Source organism: Agelaius phoeniceus, chromosome 26, assembly GCF_051311805.1.
Source record: "Agelaius phoeniceus isolate bAgePho1 chromosome 26, bAgePho1.hap1, whole genome shotgun sequence".
Taxonomy (NCBI): domain Eukaryota; kingdom Metazoa; phylum Chordata; class Aves; order Passeriformes; family Icteridae; genus Agelaius; species Agelaius phoeniceus.
Genome location: NC_135290.1, coordinates 2,501 through 28,501, shown reverse-complemented (window position 1 = coordinate 28,501; position 26,001 = coordinate 2,501). Strand labels below are relative to the sequence as shown.

Below are 26,001 nucleotides of genomic sequence, written 5' to 3'. Positions count from 1 at the left end.
CCCCGCCCCTTCCGCCGGCACGGCCAGCGGAGCGGCCGCGGGCCAGGCGGCCGGGACCGGGACAGACGGGCCGGGCCAGACGGACCGGGATCGGGACAGACGGGCCGGGACAGACGGACCGGGACCGGGACAGACGGACCGTGCCGGAGCCGGCACAGGGGCTGGGGCAGCCGCGAACGAGTGGGGGAACAAACGGGAATGGATGAGGTAATATTTCGTTCCCAGCCTTATACTTTCACCGTTTTTCTTTTATTGCCTTTAAAAATGTTATTTTCTTACAATCTCCCCCCTGCCCAGCATGTGGTATATCCTTTTTTTTTTTTTTTTCCTGGATTAAACGGTTTTTACGAATAAATCCAGAGTTTACCAAAGCAAACTTCTGCTTGGATACTTTGAAATGGTCGACGAGTTAACTCACGACCTTCTCATGTTGTTTTTCTCACCACCCTTTTATTTATCCTTTGGCAAATTATACATCTTTCAGTTACTTGTTTTTCCACTCCAAAAATCGCAATGCATCCATAGTTCCTTAAAAAAAATGATCACACAAAGCCTGAGTATCCCACTGGGCATTTTGATACATGTCCTCTGCTATTCCCTACTAAGCGTTTTATTATTTGTCTTCCATCAAGATGTTTCTATTTCCCCCATTTATCTTTTTCGCCACCTATCTTGTTTTAATTCGCCTTTTTTTTTTTGCTTCCCTAAACTTTAGAATTTCCAATTTTTCCTCATTTGGAGTTAATATTAACTCTTACAGCTCCATTTTCTGCTGCATCTTTAGCTTCCTGATCTGCCAAATTATTTCCAGGGTCTTTACCCTGCAAGTGCCAACCCTTTGATCCAACACAAAAGAATTTAGAAAAAGAACTGTTCCCAAACAGCTCCAGAGTCCCCCCAGTGTTTGGGACAGATTTCTGACCCAAAAAGAGACACTAAACGCTGAAAATTCGTCAGCATTAATCCCAAATTAGAAAACTCACAAAAATCTTTTGATAATTTTCGACTAACAGACTAGGATGAAGTCAGAGGCCAGATTTGCAAAGAAGAAAGTCTAAATCCTCTAGCTATGCCTGTGCCATTCAGCCAGCAAGCTGCTGGTCCTAGAACACGGGTGGCTATCCCACCTCATGAGATAAAAGAATTGCGAAAAGCAATAAGGGACAGTGGTATCTGCTCCCCATATTTTAAGCAACTGCTGAAAAGTACCCTGGAAGGACATACACTCACACCAAATGACTGTAAAAATCTTGCTAGTATAACTCTCACAGACTCACAATATATGCTGCAGGAACTCAAATGGAAAAGACTGCTTACATGGGTACTAGCCACTTACAGACAGAGTACCGATGCAGACCTTCGTACTCTTGTCATGTCTAAGCTGACTGGTGACCCTCCTGATGATCAGAATGATAATCGAGTGAATTTACCCAAAACAGCGTTAGATGACATTAAAAAGATGGCTCGCAGAGCCTTTTTGCAAATTCAGCCTGCAGGAAGTTTTGAAAAAGCCTATAATCTGATTAGGCAAGACTCGTCTGAACCATTTACCACATTTGTGGGCCAGGTAACGCAAGGAGCAGAAAGACAATGCGGCGATGATATAGCTCACCCAATAATGATACGGGACATTATTGAAAATAATGGCAATGCAGGATGTAAAAGAGTTATCAAAGCCCTAGGAAAAGAAAAACCCACAGTGCCTGAAATGATGGATGCCTGTAACAAAATTGGGAGTCCACAGCAAGTGGCAATTATCCAGGCAAATGAACTTGGAAAAACTCTAGGAGAAAAAATTGAAAGGGCTCTTACAGCTCAAGCAGCGCAAGCAGTCGCACAGGCAGCACAAACAGAAGCTTTACCTGTCAATCAACCAAAGACGAATGTCTGGGTCGCTTTAGCCAGGTCTGCAGGCTCCGATACCATCCGTCTATCTGACACAAGCCCTGACAAACCTTTTTCAACCTGTCTAGTCAGAGTACCTTTCCCAAAGGGTCTTGATAATGTTACTCCTGATAAATATTGGCCATATGATGATCATCACATATCTCCAACTCCCAGCCAGAAACACCAAACTTACATTGATAATTCTAAAGCTGATAAATCTGACCTTCAAGAGCTAGAAATCCTAGGCTCATTAACTATGGATACCTGTTACTTCTTTCATTTCCTAGGAGCAGACGGCCCTCATTTGAAGGTCACCCCATATCACCCAGCTTATAGCAATATGACTTCTCGTCTCCGTCCGTCCCGACCGTGCTACCCCCCCGATGCTCCTACAGGTAAAAACTCACTCACGAGCAGGAAAAATCCTTCCAATGCATTTTTTTCTATTTTTATCCTCTGAGTGTCCAACTTCTTTTGCTAAATTTCTACAGAGTTGAGCTCAAATTACCATTTCTGACCAGTGCAGAGACAAATGATGAAACATTCCTGAGTTATTCTTACTCTTCATCTTATGGCAGTACCAGCCAGCACTCAATTTGCATGATCTAACCAAAGTAGACATTACACAGAAAAGCACTTTCTATAGCAATATTGAAAAACTATAGATTGAGGTAAAACCATCAAGTTTCTGCCTTCACTGGTGCAAAGTCACATGTTGTTTGAAGAGCATCCCACTGAATTTTCTAAAGATGTGTGAATGTGTCATCTGGACCACAGGAGATAAAGCAGGGTTAAAACACTGAGCAAAACTGAAGTTAACAAACACAAGGTTCATCAACCTTGCAATAGAAGCTTGCAGAAATCTTTCAAGGCTCATCCAATAAAGCCCCGTGGCACTTGGTTCTTCCCCCTCCTCCCAAATCTCCATCCGTCTGAGCCAGCATCAGCAGGGAATTTTGCACGGAAGCTTGCCAGATAAAATAGCTATATCATCTGCCATTAGTTTTAGAGAGTTCTTCAAAAATAGGTTAAAAATTATTTTATCTATTATTTTTTAGCTGTGTCCTAAGTTAGGGATGGGCCAAGTCTTGTGTCTTTGTCTCACAGAAAGGTGGTTCACATGTCCTTTAATATCATATGTGCAAATGTTTCCAATCTGCATTCTGCCTTATCAGAAGGCTAATTAATTGCTTTATTATACTATATTACATTACATCTAAACCCAATCTGCCAAGTACTCAACCCCGCACACAACTCACGACTGTCACCCAACAGTCCCGACACGCACACACGCTTGGCCCCGACAGGCCAAGGAAACAAAACACCATCACTTTGGGTGAACAATCTCCACGCTGCATTCTACTTTGGCACAAACACAGGCACAGCAAATGAGCTAAGAATTGATTTTACTTCCTCTGAGGTTCAGAGAATGTGAATCCCAGACATATTCTTGGGGAGAATTGTGCCTTGCTTTTCTTTGTGAAGAGAAATGCGGTGACAGGTGCACCCTTGCCTCCAGGGCAAAGAATCACGGAATGGTTTGGGTGGGAAGGGACCTTGAGGTTTATCTTTGATTTATGCAACACTTCAACAGGCAAGAGGGGGCTCATCTGCTTCAGAGCTGCTTGCTTTTCTCACACCTTTCACAAGCAAAGCCTGAAGCAAACCCTCCCAAGTTGCCCTATCAACCAGGGGACCCCTCAGCACTCGGCGATGCTGCCGGCAAAACCTCAGACTTTTACTCACACAGGGACGAGGCCGTGCACTCGGTCGTAACCCAGATTCTCTTTTTCCCCACAGAATCCTCGAACTTCCTTTTTTCTCTCTGCAGGCCTTTTTGCAAGCACACCGATTAACAGACTACACAAGTTTCACCAGCAGACTTCAGCTAAATCCAAAATTGGTTTCTACCCCGAGTAAAATTTGCAACCCCCTGTCTCACCTGCGATGTTTGGAATTTTAGGAGGTGGCAGCCCACTGGAGATCAAAGGTCCTGGGCAGGGTGCAGGCCCACGGACACAGATGCCATCCCTTTTCCAAGGGAAACTAAACTCATCACCCCAGTTTCCTTACATCAGTTTGCCAAAGACGTTCACCGCTCCCAGGTCACTCAGAGTTCTCGTTGGCTGCAAACTCGGTCTTGGAGTTACGGAGTTACGCCTCCTCCTAACACTCACCTCCCCACCTCAGCCCCCTGCTGCTGCGTCCCCTTCTCCGCCCCTAACCCTACTCCATTTTCCAGCCTGCCCTTGCTCCATCCCTCACTCCGCTCTTAACCCGTCCCACCACACTTCCCGCTCCATCCGTTACTTCACCCACCGCCCACCTGTGAGTCCCCTGCAGCAGCACCCAGGAGCCCGAACCCTCGGAGGACAGCGCGGCTCTCGCAGCAGGACAACACCCAAGCGAGACAGGCAGGGACAACGTCTGTGGGCTGCAGGGTGTCACAGGGGGCTGTGGGCTGAGGGGAGGGGGTTGGAGGGTGACACAGAGGATGGGGGGAGCTGCGAGGCAGAAGGGGGCGTTAGGAGCAAATGGGGGGCTCCAGGGTGGCACAGAGATGCTGAGAGGCTGGGAGCGGGGAGCTTGAGGGTGACAAGAAAAGGGTGAGGGGAAGCAGATGCCTTGAGGGGCAAAGTGGGGGCTGCTTGAGAGTGACAGGTGAAGCAGCCCTCACACCACCCCTAACCTTACCCTAAAAACCACCCCTAACCAGGTGGAGAGCGCACGGTGGAGGCCAGGGGGCCAAGGGACAACGCCAGAGTTCTCGGGGTGGCACACAGATATTGCGGGCTGAGGGGCAAGGAGGGGGAGGCTTGACAGATGGAGAGCTCACACCGAGGGTTAGGGGTACAAAGGACACAGGGTACCAGGTAGGGTTAGGGTACAGGTGCAGCAGCCCTCAACCCAACTCCAAGGTCACCCTAAAGAGCACCCCTAGGACCCCAGTTTTCCCCAACAGCAGCACAAGGCAGTAACCCCAATGCTGGGACAGCCCCAGAACTCTCCCAGCAGCTGCAGGCAGCAACCCTAATAAACAGGTAGCAATGATGTTTGTGGTCTAGAGAGTGACAGGAGTTGGGGGCTGAGCAGTTTTTTAGGGTTTTTTTTAGGGTTTTTCTCACAGCTTTAAAAGGATATTTTAGGGCTTTTTTGGAGGAGTTTTCCAGGAATTTTCTGGGAACATTTAGGATACTTTTAGGGCTTTTTCAGGGCTTTTAAAATATTTTGTTAGGGTATTTTAAGGGTTTTCTTAGTACTTTTAAGAATTGTTTGGGGCGGGGAATTGGGTGTTCTTGGGGGTTTTTTAGGACTATTGAGGGTATGTGTAGGACTTTTTAGGGCTAGGGTATTTTTAGGGGTTTTGAGGGAATTTTTAGGCTTTTTTAGGGTCTTATCAGGGCATTTTAAGGATTTTTGGGGTATTTTTAGAGCTCTTTTTGGACTATTTAGGGTGTATTTCGGGATTTCTAAAGGTTCTTTGGGGATTTTTAGGGGTTTTTTAAAAGTAGGGTATTTCCAGTGTATTCTAACAGCATTCTGAGGCTATTTTTAGGTTTTCATGGGGTTTTTAGGACATTTTGAAGATTAGGGGGTTTTCAGGGAATTTTTAGGTTTTTTTAGAGTTTTTCATGGCACAACACATGGAGGCTGAGGGGCAGCTTGAGGGGCACTGTGCGGGCTTGAGGGTGACAGAGGCTGGGAGCTGAGGGAGGAAGAGGGGACAGCGAGTGACACACAGAGATGCTGAGGGTGGCAGGGGCAGCTGTAGGGTGACACAGAGAAGCTGGGGGCTGAGGGGCAAAAGAGAGGGGTCAAGGGTAACACACAGGAGGTGAGGGCTGGGGGGCAGAGGGACCGGTTGAGAGGTAAAGGGAGAGGGCTTGAGGGCTGGACAGTCCAGTGGAGATCAGGGGTACAGGGTACAACTGTACCACCCCTCACCCCAGCCCTAACCTCAGCCTAAGCAGCCCCCCTAAAAACAGCCTTTTCCCCCAACAGCAGCACAACACAGCAACCCTAACAGCGAGACCAGACAGCAACCCTCACACACCAGGACAATGACAGAACCCTCAGAGGACAACAGACCCACTGCAAAAAGGTAGGGACGACATCTGTGGGCTAGACAGCAAGAGGTAGAGTTCGGAGACTGAGCACGTCTTTGTGAGGTTTCTTTCCAGGACTTTTAAAGGTATTTAGGGGATTTTGGAAGGGACTTTTCTGGGACTTCTTAGGGTATTGTTGGGGCTTTTTCAAAGCCATTTTATGAGTCTTTAGCATATTTTGAAGATTACGGTCAGGGTCAGAGGAAACACCCTCAGAAAAGGCAGAGTTTTAGGACCGCAGGGGAATGCTTGAGCAAGGGGCCAGCAGTAGCACAGCGGGTCGGGTCCCACGCTGCCAGTCCGAAGGCTGTAAGTTTTAGACCCAGCTAAGTTGTTGTGGTTAGGGTTAGATGTTCTCAGCTTTGGTCTGGGAGAACTTCTGCACAGAAAAACTCACCCCCCGCGTCTCCCGACGCCAGTTTGCAGGAGGTGCTCGGCACTGCCAGGGCAGCCCGAGTTCTCGACGGGGGGCAGCTTCGCTCCCGGAGAAATCCTGCGCCGGCCCTCTTCCCCGTAAAGCCAAACTCAGCCCCGCTGCGCGTCGACGTCTGTTCACAGGAGGCACGTGGCCCTCCAAGGGCGGCGAGAGTTCTCGGCGTCGGCAGCCGCGGTCCGGGGCACACAGAGAGGAAAGACGGTTAATTTCCTTAGAAAGGGAAGTCTGGCAGCCCATGGTTTAAGGGGCAGACGAAGGCCTGTGCAGGGGAGGAACTCCTCACAGGACCTTTCTTCACCTCAAGCCCCACTCCAAGGTCTAGCAGCCCCCGTGTGCCCAGCTGCTTTCAGAGGGTTACCCGGGCACACCCGCACAGGGAGCTGCTAGTCCAGAGGGGCTAACGGGGGCATCCCAAGGGTCCCTCCAGGAACTTCGGTTGGAGCATCCAGCACGGACTAGGGAGCAGCCAGACCCACCTGGGCACGGAGCATCACTTTGAGAAAATGCCAAGGGAAGAGCCCTTTTGCCAAGGGGCAGCATCTGAGCAGGCCAGGCAGCATGTGGGGTTCCAGGAGAGGGCTTTCAACTTTCCCCTTTTACTGTGCCAGTCCCTCCCCAGGGCCCCCAGACCCTCCACAGCACTCCCAGAAAGGAGAGGGGTTATTAGGAGAAAAAGGGTTTAGAAAAAAGGGAAAAAGCTTCCTTTTCCTTAATTTTTTGTGTTCAAACTGGGAGGAACTCTGCTTCCCCTACAATTTTAGTGGTCTCAGTTGAAAGAATCCCTGCCTTTTCTATGCTGTTCAGGGTGTTAATTGACAGGGAGTCCTCATTTTCGATTATCTTCCAGTTTAAGTAGAAGGGGAAAACCTTGACAATGTTTCTTATGGGTTTGAATTAAGGGTAGCCGCCCCCGTTTTGTTGTCCTGAGGCCTAAATTGAGGGAGAAGCCCAGCTATACCTTCCATCTTAAGAGTTTGAATCCCTCTTTTTCCATCACTGGAGAGATTTAAAGTGAGGAAAACCCCTCTTTTCCCAGTACTTAAGGAGAATAAATTAAAGGGCAGAAGCTATTTATTTGCAATTATATTAGTTTCAGTAGAGGTAACTGGCCCATTTCCTCTGCTTAAGGGGTTCACTGGAAGGAAGCTCTGCTTTTTTCAGCATCTTAAGGGTTTAAAACTACATTTCAGGGCCCTTCTTTCTGTGCCATAGGACCAAGTATCTCAGAGCAGGGTAAGCCTGGCACTCACTTAACCCTTACACTGCCTGGGAAGCTTTTGTTTCTCTTATTTTTACTTATAATGTAGATAGGCCTAATTAGAGGTCCCAAGGAGACTTAGACGATTCATATCATAAGCATTCTTCTCCACTGGACTTAGTCACACGTGAAGTACTACTTAGTAGCCACTAAGGAATAATTATGTAAGTTCACAGCAAATTAGCCAGTTTATCGAGTTATGCTGCCTAAACAGAAAATTTTATTTCTTACCAGTTGTCTGCCCATTTACTCCAAGTAGCTGTTGTAAAAAAGAAAGCGCTGATATTTTTCTGAAGAATTTCCTTCTATAACAAGCCCTTTTCTCCCCTTGAACTTGAGTCAGAGAAGCCAAACACCTGCAGCCGCTCTGAGGGTTTTTATACCCGGTGGGATTCGCCCCCTCCCTTTTCCCAGGTGCCATGGATACGAGAGGCGGGCACCATCAGGGGTATATTAACCCCAGCCTTTGCTCAGGGCCTTCATTCCCCCTCTGGGATGTGCTGGGATAAGAGCTCTCCTCTCATTTCAGTGAAGAAGCTCTTTCAGCTTATTTCAGCTTGTTTTCAGCAGGTGTTTCTGGGCATCTAAAGCAACAGAGGCTTTGAAGATACTGTGAAGAAAACAGCATGGAATACAGGGAGTATTTAAGTTCACAATTTTGGGTTTTGTGTTTAGGGGTGGTAAAGCACGTTTTTAATTTCTGGTTTTGTTCTTATTTTGTTTTGTATTTTTTTTTATTTAGGAGGATTGCAGCTTCCAGAGGCTCCAGGTTGTGTCAACTGCAACACTTTTTTCAGCAGATTCATTGTGTCCCAAGAGGGATCTGCCCAGTGTCCAAGATGATGTTTGAGATTGAGGCTTCAGGTGAGTTGAGGATTGTGACTGGGAGAGGGAGGGTGAGTGGGTATCCAGTTAGGAGTTATTGTTGGGGGGGTGGTTTTGAAGGCAGCAGGGTGAGAAAGGGTGATTATTTGAGGCCCCCCCCCCCCCCAAGGCCTTTTAGAAGCCGAGCAGAGGCATTCACACATCTTACAGCACACAAGGTCATCCACTGCACTCACAGGAATGCCATTTAACTTTGCCTTTCTCTAATCCAGGTGCCACTCACAATAATGGGCACAGCCTTGGAATCAGGATGAAGCTGGAGCCTGAAGGAGCCTGGCACACTCAGGAGAGGGCAAGTAGCCGACTCGCTGGGATTTGGCCCACATAACTCTGTACTCATACTTTGGTTTTGTTTTTCTTTATTGTAGCTGACCGAGAGGCTAACAGGCTGTCACGGGGCCCTCCGAGGCAGACTCATTTCAGGCGCAACGTGGATCCTCATCACCGATCATCCAAAAGATAAGTCAGGGCCACGGCCTGGAGTTGGGATGATGGGAGAGTAGCAGGTTGGGAGTTCCTGGGACAGATTTAAAAATTAGCAGAGGGAAAAGCAATCTTCTCCAAGGGGCCTCTTAGGACATCTAAAGGGAGAGGCTCTACTTGTGACGGCAGCTTTCAGGCGGGCAGCGCAGAACAGTTCCGGTCCACGTCGTGTTGTCCGGTGTACCGTGTTACCTAGTGTGTCTTTGGGGTCCCTTTTGCCTTTTCCCCTCGAGGCCCTCACCACAAGCATGATGTGTTGCGTTTGTCGTCCCCGTTTGTCACGTTCCGTGTCACGGGTGTCCGCACATATTTGTGCCGGAGCTGCCCTGCCCTGCCCTGCCGCATAGCCTGCTGCAAGAGGACAAGTCCCAGGGACTTGCAGTTTGTGGGGCGTTGCCAGACTCTAGATGATATTCCTAGATAGATAGAAGATGTTTGGAGCTGTGAAGTTATCCCGCAGCCCTTTGACTTTTGTCCTCACTTTCTTTCAGACGCAGAAGGATAAAATCCAGGGCGAAATCCATCCATCCATCCCGAGTGAGGAGGTTCCCCTGAGCAGGTCAGTCACAGTTTGTGTCTGCAGGGGGAGTGTAAAGTGTGACTCTGTTACAGCACTGTTCTTTTTCTTTTTAGGAGGTACAGCTGGATATCGGCAGTCAAGATGAGGTAGGCAAGGTGAGCATTGAGTAGCGTCCAGAAGGAGTTGTTATTGCTCCAGTCTCACTTTCCGGTGCAACTCTGAGCATCCATTCCTGTTTCTGCGCTTTAGGCAATCCACTCGGAGTACGCAGAGCCCCAGTCACCAACCGGCCGACACACCGGGTGCGCCGCTCTCCCGAGCCCTGCAGAAGAATCACGGGACTTGTCGATGAAGCCTCTGCCTTTTCTGTTTAAAGGTGTCACCAGGGTATCCTTTGGCAATGGCTGAGGAGTCACGGTGAGTCGGGGAAGTAGGGAGGAGGAGCGAGGGTCCGCTCAGGTTTCAGCAATGCCACATCACCTCGTCTCCTCTTACCCCAGGCTTACCCCGTGACAACAGCATCAGCCTCGGAGCGCGGCCAAAGGGTGCGGCCCCAGGAGCCGGGCATTCTTGGGAAAACGGTGAGTGGCAGAATTGTTGGGTTTGGTCAGTGTGCTGCAGAGATCGTGCATTGATATTTGCATTTCTTTCACGTAGCTGACTAAGAAACAACAGGGAGTTGTTGAACAAGAGTGCCAGCAGGAACTTCCCAGATGTCGAGGCTGCCTTCTTTTGCACCTGACACGGACCTGCATCCCCAGCTGTGCGAGAGATAAGTAGAGGGCTACAACCCACAGAGGGGATGAAAGCGGGGCGCAGGGTAGGGACCCACCGGGAGGGGTTTTTGAGTCTCCTTTGGAGATGGGGGCGTCCATGAAGCGGCCCCTTAAAAGCAAAGCCTGACTTTGGGTCCCAGCGCTGAGGCGCGCAGGGCAGAGCAGTCCTGGTGTGTATCGTGTCACTTGTCTTTTGTGTATTATGTGTTGTTTGGATATGTCATGTCCTTTACCTTAGGCCTTTGAGGGGCCTGTCAGAAACCCTGGCATTGTTGTTAGCATCTGCGATCTCTGCATTCCTCAGCCTGGCAGCCAGGCCATAGAACTTTTGACTGGGGAGCTCAGACAGGCATCAGACTCTCTTGTCTCTTTAGAAGCATCCGGTCAGGTGTCTTTTCAGGTCTTGTTCTGAGCTGTGTGGACAGCTCTGCCCCGCCAGGATCCATTATGGCGGACTAGGACTGGAAAGAACGTGAGGGCAGGTAGAGGCTTCTGGCCGTAGGATTCTCGGGCATCCATCTTTGCAGGTCTTGGAATAAATCATTCGGTTAGCATCGTGTTCCTCCAGGTTTCTCTGAGCCTCATCAGCTCACCATCGGTCTCCCCTCGGTCATCTCCTTTTGCATTCTCTCAGTCCTCGCAGCCATTTTCCTTGCCAGGAGATTTCTGTCCGTGTTGTGTCCCCGTTGTCTGTCACGTCCTGTCTGTCCTGTGTCACGGGTGTCTGCACACACATTTGTGCCGGAGCTGCTCTGCCCTGCTGCATAGCCCGGTGCAATATGAGAAGTCCCGGGGACTTGGAGTTTGTAATGTGGGGTGCAGTTGGACTCTAGGTGGGATTTGTAGATGGACACAAGATATCTGGAGCTCTTAAGTTATCCTGCAACAGTTTGACTCTTGTCCTAACTTTTTTTTCAGGTTCTGATGGATTAAATCTGTGCCAGAGGGCCCCATCCCGGGTGAGGAGGTTCCCCCGAGCAGGTGAGGCACCATTTGTCTCTGCAGCAGAAGTGTATGCGGTGACTCTGTTACAGCTCTGTTCTTTGTCTTTCTTTTTAGGAAGGAAATCTGGATACCAGCAGTCAAGGTGAGCAGTGGAGAGAAGTAGCTGTTATTGCTCAGGTCTCAGTTTCTGGTGCAGCTCTAAGTTTCCATTCTCTTTTTTGTGCTTTAGGCAATCCACTCGGAGCCTGCCAAGCCCCCGTCACCAGCCGGCGGATGCACCGGGTTCCCTGCACGTGCGAGCCCTGTGGATGCATTCCAGGACCTGGTGATGAAGCCCTGAACTTTTCTATTTAAAGGTGCCATCCAGGTGGCCTTGGGCACCTGCCCAGGAGTTGCGGTGAGTCGGGGAAGTAGGGGGGAGGAGCGAGGTTCCCCTCAGGTTTCAGCCATGCCAAATCACCTCATCTCCTCTTAACCCAGGCACTCCCCGGGACGACGGCCTCGGTCTCTGAGCGTGCCCGAAGCGTGCGGCCCGAGCAGCCGAGTGTTCTTAGGACCACGGTGAGTAGCAGACTTGTGGGGTTTTGGCCGAGGGGCTGCCAAGATCAGGCACTGATGTTTGGTTTTCTTTAATACAGCTGTCTAAGAGACACCAGCCCGGTGCCAGCAGGATCTTCCCAACTGGCGAGGTGGCCTTTCTTCACACCCGAGACCGGCATCCCCAGCTGTGCAAGAGATAAGTAGAGGGCCACGACCCACAGAGGGGATGAAAGCAGGGTGCTGGTTTGGGAATTACTGGGAGGGGTTTTTGAGTCCCCTTTGGAGGTGGGGGCTGTCCATGAAGCAGCCCCTTAGGCCCCATAAAAGCAAAGCCTGACTTGGGATCACAGCGCTGAGGTGCGCATGGCAGAGCAGTCCCGGTGTGTATCGTGTCACTTGTCTTTTGTGTATTATGTGTTGTTTGGATATGTCATGTCCTTTACCTTAGGCCTTTGAGGGGCCTGTCAGAAACCCTGGGATCGTTGTTAGCATCTGTGATCTCTGCATTCCTTGGCCTGGCAGCCAAGCCATAGAACTTTGAGCTCGGGAGCTCAGGCATCAGACTCTCTTGTCTCTTTAGAAGCATCCGGTCAGGTGTCTTTTCAGGTCTTGTTCTGAGCTGTGTGGACAGCTCTGCCCCGCCAGGATCCATTATGGCGGACTAGGACTGGAAAGAACGTGAGGGCAGGTAGAGGCTTCTGGCCGTAGGATTCTCGGGCATCCATCTTTGCAGGTCTTGGAATAAATCATTCGGTTAGCATCTTGTTCCTCCAGGTTTCTCTGAGCCTCATCAGCTCACCATCGGTCTCCCCTCGGTCATCTCCTTTTGCATTCTCTCAGTCCTCGCAGCCATTTTCCTTGCCAGGAGATTTCTGTCCGTGTTGTGTCCCCGTTGTCTGTCACGTCCTGTCTGTCCTGTGTCACGGGTGACTGCACACATATTTGTTCCGGAGCTGCTCTGCCCTGCCGCATAGCCCAGTGCAATATGAGAAGTCCCGGGGACTTGAAGTTTTTAATGTGGGGTGCAGTTGGACTCTAGGTGGGATGTGTAGATGGACACAGGATATCTGGAGCTCTTAAGTTATCCTGCAACAGTTTGACTCGTGTCCTAACTTTGTTTTCAGATTCAGATGATTAAATCTGTGCCAGAGGGCCCCATCCTGGGTGAGCGGTTTCCCCCGAGCAGGTGAGGCACCATTTGTCTCTGCAGCAGAAGTGTATGCGGTGACTCTGTTACAGCTCTGTTCTTTGTCTTTCTTTTTAGGAAGGAAATCTGGATACCAGCAGTCAAGGTGAGCAGTGGAGAGAAGTAGCTGTTATTGCTCAGGTCTCAGTTTCTGGTGCTGCTCTAAGCTTCCATTCTCTTTTTTGTGCTTTAGGCAATCCACTCGGAGCCTGCCAAGCCCCCGTCACCAGCCGGCCGACGCACCGGGTTCCCTGCACGTGTGAGCCCTGTGGACGCATTCCAGGACCTGGTGATGAAGCCCTGAACTCTTCTATTTAAAGGTGCCATCCAGGTGGCCTTCAGCAGCTGCCCAGGAGTTGCGGTGAGTCGGGGAAGTAGGGGGGAGGAGTGAGGGTCCCCTCAGGTTTCAGCCATGCCAAATCCCCTCATCTCCTCTTAACCCAGGCACCCCCCGGGACGACGGCCTTGGTCTCTGAGCGTGCCCGAAGCGTGCGGCCCGAGCAGCCGAGCGTTATTAGGAGCGCGGTGAGTAACAGACTTGTGGGGTTTTGGCCAATGGGCTGCCAAGATCGGGCACTGATGTTTGGTTTTCTTTAATACAGCTGTCCGAGAGACACCAGCCCGGTGCCAGCAGGAGCTTCCCGGCTGACGAGGTGGCCTTTCTTCACACCCGAGACCGGCATCCCCAGCTGCGCGAGAGATAAGTAGAGGCCCATGACCTACAGGGGGGATGAAAGCAGGGTGCTGGTTTGGGAATTACTGGGAGGGGTTTTTGAGTCCCCTTTGGAGATGGGGGCTGTCCATGAAGCGGCCCCTTAGGCCCCATAAAAGCAAAGCCTGACTTTGGATCACAGCGCTGAGGAGAGCAGGGCAGAGCAGTCCCGGTGTGTATTGTGTCACTTGTCTTTTGTGTATTATGTGTGTTTGGATATGTCATGTCTTTTACCTTAGGCCTTGGAGGGGCCTGTCAGAAACCCTGGCATTGTTGTTAGCATCTGTGATCTCTGCATTCCTCGGCCTGGCAGCCAGGCCATAGAACTTTTGACTGGGGAGCTCAGACAGGCATCAGACTCTCTTGTCTCTTTAGAAGCATCCGGTCAGGTGTCTTTTCAGGTCTTGTTCTGAGCTGTGTGGACAGCTCTGCCCCGCCAGGATCCATTATGGCGGACTAGGACTGGAAAGAACGTGAGGGCAGGTAGAGGCTTCTGGCCGTAGGATTCTCAGGCATCCATCTTTGCAGTTTTTGGACTAAATCATTCGGTTAGCATCTTGTTCCTCCAGGTTTCTCTGAGCCTCATCAGCTCGCCATTGGTCTTACCTCAGCCATGTAATTTTCTGTCCTTGTGCTCCTTGCAGTCATGCTTCTTGTCTTGAGATTTCTGTTCGTGTTGTGTCCCTGTTATTTGTCACATCCCATCTGTCCTGTTTCACGGGTGTGCGCACACATTTGTGCCGGAGCTGCTCTGCCCTGCTGCATAGCCCGGTGCAATATGAGAAGTCCCGGGGACTTGGAGTTTGTAATGTGGGGTGCAGTTGGACTCTAGGTGGGATTTGTAGATGGACACAAGATATCTGGAGCTCTTAAGTTATCCTGCAACAGTTTGACTCTTGTCCTAACTTTCTTTCAGATGCAGAAGGATAAAATCCAGGGCAGAGCCCCCCATCCCGGGTGCGGGGATTCCCCCGAGCAGGTGAGTCCATGTTGTTCTCTGCAGAGGAAACCTAAATGGTGGCTGTTACAGCATTGTTCTTTGTCTCTATTTTTAGGAAGTCAAGGCCGAGAGCAACAGTCAAGGCCGAGTGGGCGAGGTGAGCATTGAGTAGCATACAGAAGCAGTTGTTATTGTTGAGGTCTCAGTTTTGGTGAAGCTCTAAGCATCTCCTCTTGTTTTTTTATTTTAGGTGGTCCACTTGCCGTCTCTCCTGGCCGAGCACGCCTATGCCAGGTGGGTGAGAGCTTAAGGTATCGGCGTGGCATCCTTGTCAGATTTGGGAGGTTGCGTTTTCACAGTATCTCAGCATGCTTTTCCGCTTTGTTTCTTTGCAGGTGCCCTCGCTGCCCTAGGCACGCCCTGGAACAGAGGAGGGCAGGTGAGTCAGAGTTTAGGCAGGCTGACCCATAGGTGAGCGTTACACAGCAGCATGCTAAGCGTGTACCTTTTCTCTTCGCAGGCATCTTCCGGGCACCCTCCAGAGCCAAATCAAGCTTTGAGGTGAGCCGGGGCAGGGGTGCGGAGGAGTCCTGGGGATTACAGTTGTTGAGGGCAATAGTCACATTTTCCGTTTTGTCTCAGGTACCCTGAGGAGCCTCGTAGCCCAAGCTTGGAAACGGCAGCACTGAAGCACACACAGAGAGCATCTCCACGTCCATGTCCGACTGAGGATGGATTTCGTCCGCTCCTCTTCCAAAAGCTAAGTGTCGGGGCCAGTGGTTGGGAGAAGGGGAAAAGCCTTTACTCTCACAGGAGGCAATCTGATGTCAGCTTAGCGGAGAGGTCTGTAGGGGCATGGGCTCTCTGGAAGTAAAGGGAGAGGGTTTCCCCTCAGCCTCGCCAGAGCCTTTGCCGGGCAGGGCAGTTCCGACCCATCTCCACATTTTCATGTACTTTGCGTCGTCCGCCTCCCTCGACTCGACGTCGTCACGGATCTTTCCCCCGAGGAGCTCGCCTTCACGTCCGGAGCCACGGCCACGGTCACCCGGCAGTCGGCTTCCTTCTCTAGGCTCGCCGAGCCTCTCGAGCATTCTCTTAACTACTTCGGCACTAACTTCTTTTGATGAGTTCCATTTCATCATCACGTGCTCTTGTCATAGGGCTTCCTTTCCTTTGGCATCATCTGCCTCTGGCTCATCTTGCGCTAGGAATCTCAGGTCCCTAAGGGGACAGTGCCAGGCAGTTGCCACTCGTCTCTGTGTTATGTTGTCCGTGTCTGTGTTATGGCGTCCGTGTCTGTGTTATGTAGTCCCTGTCTGTTGTCTTCCACGTCATAGGCCCTTGTTACGTCTCGACGCTTTATCGGCACTATTCCGTGCCACATAGGCCATATTGTACTCACGTTCCTTTCCGGATATCCCTTATTCCAGCATCTTTACAGTTTTACTCTTTGAGACAGGAAGGGACAAGATCCTCAAAGGGACAAGATGTTCTCATCCGTCTTCTTTCTCACTACCGGCTTTGGTAGTGCCTTTTTTTCCACGCCATTGTCTTGAAGTTCCCGAGGGAGCGGCTTACACCCTCCTCACTTGACTGCAGGAGTTCGATAGGTTCCGTCCTCCCGAGGGGTATAGGGTTCAAGAATTAATCTTCCAGAGAGCTCTCTCAAGTCCCGGCTTACATTGCATGTACCTATGCTGGCTTATACTGTATGTAATTACATTGTGTGTACCTATGCTGGCTTATACTGTATGTAATTACATTGTGTGTACCTATGCTGGCTTATACTGTATGTCCTTACAGTGTGTGTACCTATGTTGGCTTATACTGTATGTAATTACATTGTGTGTACCTATGCTGGCTTATACTGTATGTCCTTACAGTGTGTGTACCTATGCTGGCTTATACTGTATGTAATTACATTGTGTGTACCTATGCTGGCTTATACTGTATGTCCTTACAGTGTGTGTACCTATGCTGGCTTATACTGTATGTAATTACATTGTGTGTACCTATGCTGGCTTATACTGTATGTCCTTACAGTGTGTGTACCTATGCTGGCTTATACTGTATGTACTTATACCGTATGTACCTGTGCTGGCTTATACTGTATGTCTTTACACTGTGTGTACCTATGTTTGCTTATACTGTATGTACTTATTTTGGCTTGTACTGTATGTACTTACATTGTATGTACCTGTGTTGGCTTCTACTGTCTGTACTCATACTGTATGTACGTACACTGTGTGTACCTATGCTGGCTTATACTGTATGTACTTATACTGTGTGTACCTATGCTGGCTTATACTGTATGTACTTATATTGTGTGTGCCTATGCTGGTTTATACTGTATGTACTTACACTGTACCACTTATGCTCGGAGCTGCCCTGCCCTGGCACGTAGTCACAGTTAGGTAGAAAAGTTATAAAAACTTTACTGTTCATCTGTCTTTAATGGGGTTTTGGGTAGAAAATTTATCGGTCAGAGCAGGGACAAGTTCTAGCTGTCAGATAGCCACTCATTTACCGCTTCCTGTCGTCTCACAGGTCCTCGAGGCTACCGATTTCCCCAGAATCTACCATTTGACATCAAGGAGCGGCAGCCAGAAGAAGCGTGGAAGCGCTCTCTTCAGCGTCTCGAGTAAGGGCCACACCAAGCACGTAAGCGGGAAGAGCGTGAGTGAGAGCACGTGTCTGTCTGTGTGTGTGAGTGCATGCTGACTGGATTTAACCTTGTGTGTGTGGCTTTTGCTTTTCAGGTTTTTCAACTCATTTTTAAATTTAGAATAAAAAATCCCCAGCCGGGGGGTTTTTTTTTTTTTCCCCCCCGGCTGGGTTTTTTTTTCCTCGGTCCCGGTCGGTCCGTGAGGCAACATTCATCGCCAAAGTTTGGGCGCGGACCGGCCAGGGACCGGGGTTTTTGTCAGGCAGGAGAATTTCTAGGAGGCTCCCGGGAACCACGTTCCCGAGGAGGGGCGTGAGCGCGTGCCGAGGATTAGCAGAGAGGTTGAGGTGTGAGTCAGCATGGGTTTGTGTGTAAGCTGAAGGCAGTGTGTGTGTATTGAAGGGTTGTAGGGTTCTAACGTTGAATGAGTTTTGCCTTTCAGGTTTTTCAACTCATTTTTAAATTTAGAATAAAAAATCCCCAGCCGGGGGGTTTTTTTTTTTTCCCCCCGGCTGGGTTTTTTTTTCCCGGGTCCCGGTCGGTCAGCGAGGCGAGGTTCATCGCCAAAGTTTGGGCGCGGACCGGCCAGGGACCGGGGTTTTCGTCAGGCAGGAGGATTTTTTTTGGGCGCTCTCGGGAACCACGTTCCCGAGGAGGGGTGCGAATGCATGCCGAGGGTCAGCGGAGCGGTCCAGGTCCGATTGAGTGTGGGTGTGTGTGTGTTGAAGGGGTCTAGGGTTGTAACCTTGTCTGAGTTTTGCTTTTCAGGTTTTTGAACTCATTTTTAAATTTAGAATAAAAAATCCCCAGCCGGGGGGTTTTTTTTTTTTCCCCCCGGCTGGGTTTTTTTTTCCCGGGTCCCGGTCGGTCAGCGAGGCGAGGTTCATCGCCAAAGTTTGGGCGCGGACCGGCCAGGGACCGGGGTTTTCGTCAGGCAGGAGGATTTTTCGTGATCCTGGGAACCACGTTCCCGAGGAGCAGTGATTACTGGGGTGTAATTTAGCAGTTGTGATGGTAGCGATGGTGCGTTTGTGTGTCCTGTGAAGGGGGTGTTAATGGTAGATGAGTGTTGTTTTATGTGTGCTTTTGTTGTTTTGGGTGTCATGTGACAATAAATCAACCTGTAATGAAAATAGAAAAAGGTTATCATCTTGTGTTAGTATGTGTTGTATTGCTCTGTATTGGTGTGTATTGCATTTGCATTAACTGCTGCATTTTGCTGTATTGCTCTGTATTGCATTTGCATTAGCTGCTGCATTTTGCTGTATTGCTCTGTATTGCATTTGCATTAGCTGCTGCATTTTGCTGTATTGCTCTGTATTGCTGTGTATTGCATTTGCATTAGCTGCTGCATTTCGCTGTATTGCTCTGTATTGCTTTTGCCTTAGCTGCTGCCTTGCCCTGTATTGCTCTGTATGTAAACTCGATTTTTACCAGTGCGTCTATGGATTGTATCTGCACTTGCATTTGTATACACTGTTTCCATGTATTTTGTTGATGTATAAATGAAAACATTCTTTTAATAAAGTTGAGTCACCCTTAATAAAGATCCCCCCTGCCCTTCCCTACCCCCACCGTGGCTCCTGTCCTTTTTTGGTGCGGCGTTGTCATTTCTTTCCACTGTATTTCTTCCTTTTGCTCCTCACTTTACTGTTCTATTTCTCCCTTAACTTCCATCCCTATCTAACCCTTTGTTTCTGTTGCCTTTATAACTGTCTATCTCAGTCCTCTCGCTTCTTTTTCTTTCCACCTTCTCCTTTTCCTCGGTTTGTGTTTTTTGCTCTTAGTCCTTTCCTTTTTCAGCCCACTCCTAAGTTTTCACCTTCACTCTAATCCTAACCACTTTCTTTTTCCCTCTAAGTCCTGTTCTTCTTCAGTTCTCCCACCCTCCTTTTCCTGTCTCACTCTGTCTTCCTGTGTTTTCTTCTGTCTTCTTATCTCTTCTTTGTCTTTTCCTATCTATCTCTTCTCCCTCTCTGTCTCCCTCTGTGTCTTCTCCCTCTGTTCTCTCCTCTTCTTTCCATTTTTGTCCCTGTTCTCTCCCTCTATTTTTTTCCAACTCTTTTCTCTCTCCCTTTTCTCTCTGGTTCTCTGTCTGTCTTTTCTCTGTGCTTCTCTCTCTTTGTCTTTTCTCTCTGCTGCTCTGTCTCTCTTTTCTTCTTGCTTCTCTCTCTGTCTTTTCTCTCTGCTTCTGTATGTCTTTTTTCTCTGCTTCTGTCTGTCTTTTCTCTCTGCTTTTCTGTCTTTGTCTTTTCTCTCTGCTTCTCTGTCTTTTCTCTCTTCTTCTCTCTGTCTTTTCTCTCTTCTTCTCTCTCTTTGTCTTTTCTCTCTTCTTCTCTCTCTTTGTCTTTTCTCTCTGCTTCTCTGTCTTTTCTCTTTGCTTCTCTCTCTGTCTTTTCTCTTTGCTTCTCTGTCTTTTCTTTCTGCTTCTGTCTGTCTTTTCTCTCTGCTTCTCTCTCTCTCTTTTTGTCTCTCCTTCTCTCTCTCTTTTTGTCTCTCCTTCTCTCTCTCTTTTTGTCTCTCCTTCTCTCTCTCTCTCTTTTCCTCTTTCCTCTCTCTTTCTCCCTTTTGTCTCTCCTTTTCTCTCTCTCTCCTTCTTTTTCTAACTTTGTTTTCCTTTCTAGCTTTAGTTTAAAAAAGCAGCAGTAGAAACTTTCAGGCTCCCTGGGAGTAAAAAAAAAAAAAAAAAAAAAAAAAAAATTAAAAGACATCCATTTACTCCCCGGGAGCCTGAAATTTCCTACTGCTGCACCAGACATATAGTTTTTCTTCTTTTTACTATATACAGTATATAGGGATCCCACCTGCCAGCAATCAATACTAATGAGTAGTCCCCACCCACATACACACCCCTCCCATGGTGCCCCCGCCCCCCCCAGCCGACCCACCCCATGCCATTCACATAGAGATCGTGCAGTCACAGCGCCACCTGCCGTGTACTCGCGAGTACTGCACTCACAGCGCCACCTGGTGCTTGCCGGGCGGTACTACATGCACAGCGCCCCCTGCTGCTCGCCGGCCGGTACTGCACTCACAGCGCCCCCTGCTGCTTACCCCGCAGTACTGCACCCGCGGCGCGCCCCCGATGACATCACCAGCGCGACACGCCCCAGAAAGGACCCCAGCGCACAGGCGTCCCCCCCAGACGCCCGACCGAAATAGCGCCGCCCACCCCACGCCGCCCAGACCCCCGCGCGCGCCGCCACCGCCCCCACGCGAACCGGAACGCCATTCCGACCCCAGCCGACCCGCAAAAACCGCGCAAAACCCCCCCGAAACCCCAAAAAAAACCCCGGTCCCGGCGGCCGCCATCTTGCCGCAAATGACGTCACCCGGCCCGCCGCCATCTTGCCTCCCGTACCACGTGACCCCCCACGGCCGCCATCTTGTTGCCGTAAATGACGTCACTCCGTACGGCCGCCATCTTGACCCCCGCGGCCGCCATATTGCCGTAAATGACGTCACAGAGCACTCGCCGCCATCTTGTCTCTCAGATCACGTGACCGACTGGCGGCCGCCATCTTGGCTGCCGTACCACGTGACCCTCTGGGCGCCGCCATGTTGTACGACACCACGTGACCCCATGGGCGCCGCCATCTTGGATGACATCACAGGGTCCGCCATCTTGGTGCCCATCACGTGACGGCATGGGGGCGGCCATCTTGGTTCCCGGATCACATGACCCCCTGGGCGCCGCCATCTTGATGACATCACACAGCCGCCATCTTGGTCCCCGGTCACATGACTCCATGGGCGCCGCCATATTGGATCCCCGACCACGTGACCGTATGGGCGCCGCCATCTTGGACGCGTCATCACGACGTCACGACGGCCGCCATCTTGGTCCCCGATCACGTGACCGCCTGCCCGCCGCCATCTTGTTGCCGTAAATGACGTCACCCCCACGGCCACCACGTTGCCGTAAATGACGTCACAGGCCGCCATCTTGTCGTAAATGACGTCACAGAGCACTCGCCGTCATCCCAGCTGTCGAGTCACGTGACTCCCGCCGGCCGCCATCTTGGTCACAAGTCACATGACCCCATGGGGGCCGCCATCTTGGTTCCGTACCACGTGACCACATGGGGGCCGCCATCCTGATGAGTCATCATGACGTCACCGCGGGTTAGGGTTAGGGTTAGGGTTAGGGTTAGGGTTAGGGTTAGGGTTAGGGTTAGGGTTAGGGTTAGGGTTAGGGTTAGGGTTAGGGTTAGGGTTAGGGTTAGGGTTAGGGTTAGGGTTAGGGTTAGGGTTAGGGTTAGGGTTAGGGTTAGGGTTAGGGTTAGGGTTAGGGTTAGGGTTAGGGTTAGGGTTAGGGTTAGGGTTAGGGTTAGGGTTAGGGTTAGGGTTAGGGTTAGGGTTAGGGTTAGGGTTAGGGTTAGGGTTAGGGTTAGGGTTAGGGTTAGGGTTAGGGTTAGGGTTAGGGTTAGGGTTAGGGTTAGGGTTAGGGTTAGGGTTAGGGTTAGGGTTAGGGTTAGGGTTAGGGTTAGGGTTAGGGTTAGGGTTAGGGTTAGGGTTAGGGTTAGGGTTAGGGTTAGGGTTAGGGTTAGGGTTAGGGTTAGGGTTAGGGTTAGGGTTAGGGTTAGGGTTAGGGTTAGGGTTAGGGTTAGGGTTAGGGTTAGGGTTAGGGTTAGGGTTAGGGTTAGGGTTAGGGTTAGGGTTAGGGTTAGGGTTAGGGTTAGGGTTAGGGTTAGGGTTAGGGTTAGGGTTAGGGTTAGGGTTAGGGTTAGGGTTAGGGTTAGGGTTAGGGTTAGGGTTAGGGTTAGGGTTAGGGTTAGGGTTAGGGTTAGGGTTAGGGTTAGGGTTAGGGTTAGGGTTAGGGTTAGGGTTAGGGTTAGGGTTAGGGTTAGGGTTAGGGTTAGGGTTAGGGTTAGGGTTAGGGTTAGGGTTAGGGTTAGGGTTAGGGTTAGGGTTAGGGTTAGGGTTAGGGTTAGGGTTAGGGTTAGGGTTAGGGTTAGGGTTAGGGTTAGGGTTAGGGTTAGGGTTAGGGTTAGGGTTAGGGTTAGGGTTAGGGTTAGGGTTAGGGTTAGGGTTAGGGTTAGGGTTAGGGTTAGGGTTAGGGTTAGGGTTAGGGTTAGGGTTAGGGTTAGGGTTAGGGTTAGGGTTAGGGTTAGGGTTAGGGTTAGGGTTAGGGTTAGGGTTAGGGTTAGGGTTAGGGTTAGGGTTAGGGTTAGGGTTAGGGTTAGGGTTAGGGTTAGGGTTAGGGTTAGGGTTAGGGTTAGGGTTAGGGTTAGGGTTAGGGTTAGGGTTAGGGTTAGGGTTAGGGTTAGGGTTAGGGTTAGGGTTAGGGTTAGGGTTAGGGTTAGGGTTAGGGTTAGGGTTAGGGTTAGGGTTAGGGTTAGGGTTAGGGTTAGGGTTAGGGTTAGGGTTAGGGTTAGGGTTAGGGTTAGGGTTAGGGTTAGGGTTAGGGTTAGGGTTAGGGTTAGGGTTAGGGTTAGGGTTAGGGTTAGGGTTAGGGTTAGGGTTAGGGTTAGGGTTAGGGTTAGGGTTAGGGTTAGGGTTAGGGTTAGGGTTAGGGTTAGGGTTAGGGTTAGGGTTAGGGTTAGGGTTAGGGTTAGGGTTAGGGTTAGGGTTAGGGTTAGGGTTAGGGTTAGGGTTAGGGTTAGGGTTAGGGTTAGGGTTAGGGTTAGGGTTAGGGTTAGGGTTAGGGTTAGGGTTAGGGTTAGGGTTAGGGTTAGGGTTAGGGTTAGGGTTAGGGTTAGGGTTAGGGTTAGGGTTAGGGTTAGGGTTAGGGTTAGGGTTAGGGTTAGGGTTAGGGTTAGGGTTAGGGTTAGGGTTAGGGTTAGGGTTAGGGTTAGGGTTAGGGTTAGGGTTAGGGTTAGGGTTAGGGTTAGGGTTAGGGTTAGGGTTAGGGTTAGGGTTAGGGTTAGGGTTAGGGTTAGGGTTAGGGTTAGGGTTAGGGTTAGGGTTAGGGTTAGGGTTAGGGTTAGGGTTAGGGTTAGGGTTAGGGTTAGGGTTAGGGTTAGGGTTAGGGTTAGGGTTAGGGTTAGGGTTAGGGTTAGGGTTAGGGTTAGGGTTAGGGTTAGGGTTAGGGTTAGGGTTAGGGTTAGGGTTAGGGTTAGGGTTAGGGTTAGGGTTAGGGTTAGGGTTAGGGTTAGGGTTAGGGTTAGGGTTAGGGTTAGGGTTAGGGTTAGGGTTAGGGTTAGGGTTAGGGTTAGGGTTAGGGTTAGGGTTAGGGTTAGGGTTAGGGTTAGGGTTAGGGTTAGGGTTAGGGTTAGGGTTAGGGTTAGGGTTAGGGTTAGGGTTAGGGTTAGGGTTAGGGTTAGGGTTAGGGTTAGGGTTAGGGTTAGGGTTAGGGTTAGGGTTAGGGTTAGGGTTAGGGTTAGGGTTAGGGTTAGGGTTAGGGTTAGGGTTAGGGTTAGGGTTAGGGTTAGGGTTAGGGTTAGGGTTAGGGTTAGGGTTAGGGTTAGGGTTAGGGTTAGGGTTAGGGTTAGGGTTAGGGTTAGGGTTAGGGTTAGGGTTAGGGTTAGGGTTAGGGTTAGGGTTAGGGTTAGGGTTAGGGTTAGGGTTAGGGTTAGGGTTAGGGTTAGGGTTAGGGTTAGGGTTAGGGTTAGGGTTAGGGTTAGGGTTAGGGTTAGGGTTAGGGTTAGGGTTAGGGTTAGGGTTAGGGTTAGGGTTAGGGTTAGGGTTAGGGTTAGGGTTAGGGTTAGGGTTAGGGTTAGGGTTAGGGTTAGGGTTAGGGTTAGGGTTAGGGTTAGGGTTAGGGTTAGGGTTAGGGTTAGGGTTAGGGTTAGGGTTAGGGTTAGGGTTAGGGTTAGGGTTAGGGTTAGGGTTAGGGTTAGGGTTAGGGTTAGGGTTAGGGTTAGGGTTAGGGTTAGGGTTAGGGTTAGGGTTAGGGTTAGGGTTAGGGTTAGGGTTAGGGTTAGGGTTAGGGTTAGGGTTAGGGTTAGGGTTAGGGTTAGGGTTAGGGTTAGGGTTAGGGTTAGGGTTAGGGTTAGGGTTAGGGTTAGGGTTAGGGTTAGGGTTAGGGTTAGGGTTAGGGTTAGGGTTAGGGTTAGGGTTAGGGTTAGGGTTAGGGTTAGGGTTAGGGTTAGGGTTAGGGTTAGGGTTAGGGTTAGGGTTAGGGTTAGGGTTAGGGTTAGGGTTAGGGTTAGGGTTAGGGTTAGGGTTAGGGTTAGGGTTAGGGTTAGGGTTAGGGTTAGGGTTAGGGTTAGGGTTAGGGTTAGGGTTAGGGTTAGGGTTAGGGTTAGGGTTAGGGTTAGGGTTAGGGTTAGGGTTAGGGTTAGGGTTAGGGTTAGGGTTAGGGTTAGGGTTAGGGTTAGGGTTAGGGTTAGGGTTAGGGTTAGGGTTAGGGTTAGGGTTAGGGTTAGGGTTAGGGTTAGGGTTAGGGTTAGGGTTAGGGTTAGGGTTAGGGTTAGGGTTAGGGTTAGGGTTAGGGTTAGGGTTAGGGTTAGGGTTAGGGTTAGGGTTAGGGTTAGGGTTAGGGTTAGGGTTAGGGTTAGGGTTAGGGTTAGGGTTAGGGTTAGGGTTAGGGTTAGGGTTAGGGTTAGGGTTAGGGTTAGGGTTAGGGTTAGGGTTAGGGTTAGGGTTAGGGTTAGGGTTAGGGTTAGGGTTAGGGTTAGGGTTAGGGTTAGGGTTAGGGTTAGGGTTAGGGTTAGGGTTAGGGTTAGGGTTAGGGTTAGGGTTAGGGTTAGGGTTAGGGTTAGGGTTAGGGTTAGGGTTAGGGTTAGGGTTAGGGTTAGGGTTAGGGTTAGGGTTAGGGTTAGGGTTAGGGTTAGGGTTAGGGTTAGGGTTAGGGTTAGGGTTAGGGTTAGGGTTAGGGTTAGGGTTAGGGTTAGGGTTAGGGTTAGGGTTAGGGTTAGGGTTAGGGTTAGGGTTAGGGTTAGGGTTAGGGTTAGGGTTAGGGTTAGGGTTAGGGTTAGGGTTAGGGTTAGGGTTAGGGTTAGGGTTAGGGTTAGGGTTAGGGTTAGGGTTAGGGTTAGGGTTAGGGTTAGGGTTAGGGTTAGGGTTAGGGTTAGGGTTAGGGTTAGGGTTAGGGTTAGGGTTAGGGTTAGGGTTAGGGTTAGGGTTAGGGTTAGGGTTAGGGTTAGGGTTAGGGTTAGGGTTAGGGTTAGGGTTAGGGTTAGGGTTAGGGTTAGGGTTAGGGTTAGGGTTAGGGTTAGGGTTAGGGTTAGGGTTAGGGTTAGGGTTAGGGTTAGGGTTAGGGTTAGGGTTAGGGTTAGGGTTAGGGTTAGGGTTAGGGTTAGGGTTAGGGTTAGGGTTAGGGTTAGGGTTAGGGTTAGGGTTAGGGTTAGGGTTAGGGTTAGGGTTAGGGTTAGGGTTAGGGTTAGGGTTAGGGTTAGGGTTAGGGTTAGGGTTAGGGTTAGGGTTAGGGTTAGGGTTAGGGTTAGGGTTAGGGTTAGGGTTAGGGTTAGGGTTAGGGTTAGGGTTAGGGTTAGGGTTAGGGTTAGGGTTAGGGTTAGGGTTAGGGTTAGGGTTAGGGTTAGGGTTAGGGTTAGGGTTAGGGTTAGGGTTAGGGTTAGGGTTAGGGTTAGGGTTAGGGTTAGGGTTAGGGTTAGGGTTAGGGTTAGGGTTAGGGTTAGGGTTAGGGTTAGGGTTAGGGTTAGGGTTAGGGTTAGGGTTAGGGTTAGGGTTAGGGTTAGGGTTAGGGTTAGGGTTAGGGTTAGGGTTAGGGTTAGGGTTAGGGTTAGGGTTAGGGTTAGGGTTAGGGTTAGGGTTAGGG

The 26,001-nt window shown here is 50.1% G+C and overlaps 3 long non-coding RNA genes across 4 annotated transcripts; all 3 read left to right on the top strand.

Moving 5' to 3' along the window:
* The first annotated feature begins 36 nt into the window (after window positions 1-36).
* On the top strand, window positions 37-3,986 carry LOC143695777 (uncharacterized). The gene is made up of 3 exons (XR_013185314.1): window positions 37-207; window positions 2,175-2,282; window positions 3,719-3,986. It is a non-coding gene; the product is annotated as an uncharacterized LOC143695777 (long non-coding RNA).
* Window positions 3,987-9,545: 5,559 nt separating this feature from the next.
* Window positions 9,546-11,809, top strand: LOC143695757 (uncharacterized). Its single transcript, XR_013185289.1, has 7 exons — window positions 9,546-9,614; window positions 9,689-9,730; window positions 9,825-9,992; window positions 10,076-10,156; window positions 10,233-11,332; window positions 11,411-11,438; window positions 11,526-11,809. It is a non-coding gene; the product is annotated as an uncharacterized LOC143695757 (long non-coding RNA).
* Window positions 11,810-11,813: 4 nt separating this feature from the next.
* LOC129129480 (uncharacterized) lies at window positions 11,814-18,907 on the top strand. 2 transcript variants are annotated; one of them, XR_013185288.1, is made up of 11 exons: window positions 11,814-11,857; window positions 11,935-13,022; window positions 13,101-13,128; window positions 13,216-13,383; window positions 13,467-13,547; window positions 13,625-14,713; window positions 14,790-14,831; window positions 14,925-14,968; window positions 15,070-15,113; window positions 15,195-15,235; window positions 15,317-18,907. It is a non-coding gene; the product is annotated as an uncharacterized LOC129129480 (long non-coding RNA). The 2 variants fall into 2 exon arrangements; XR_013185287.1 differs by having other exon boundaries at window positions 13,216-13,547.
* Window positions 18,908-26,001: the final 7,094 nt, after the last annotated feature.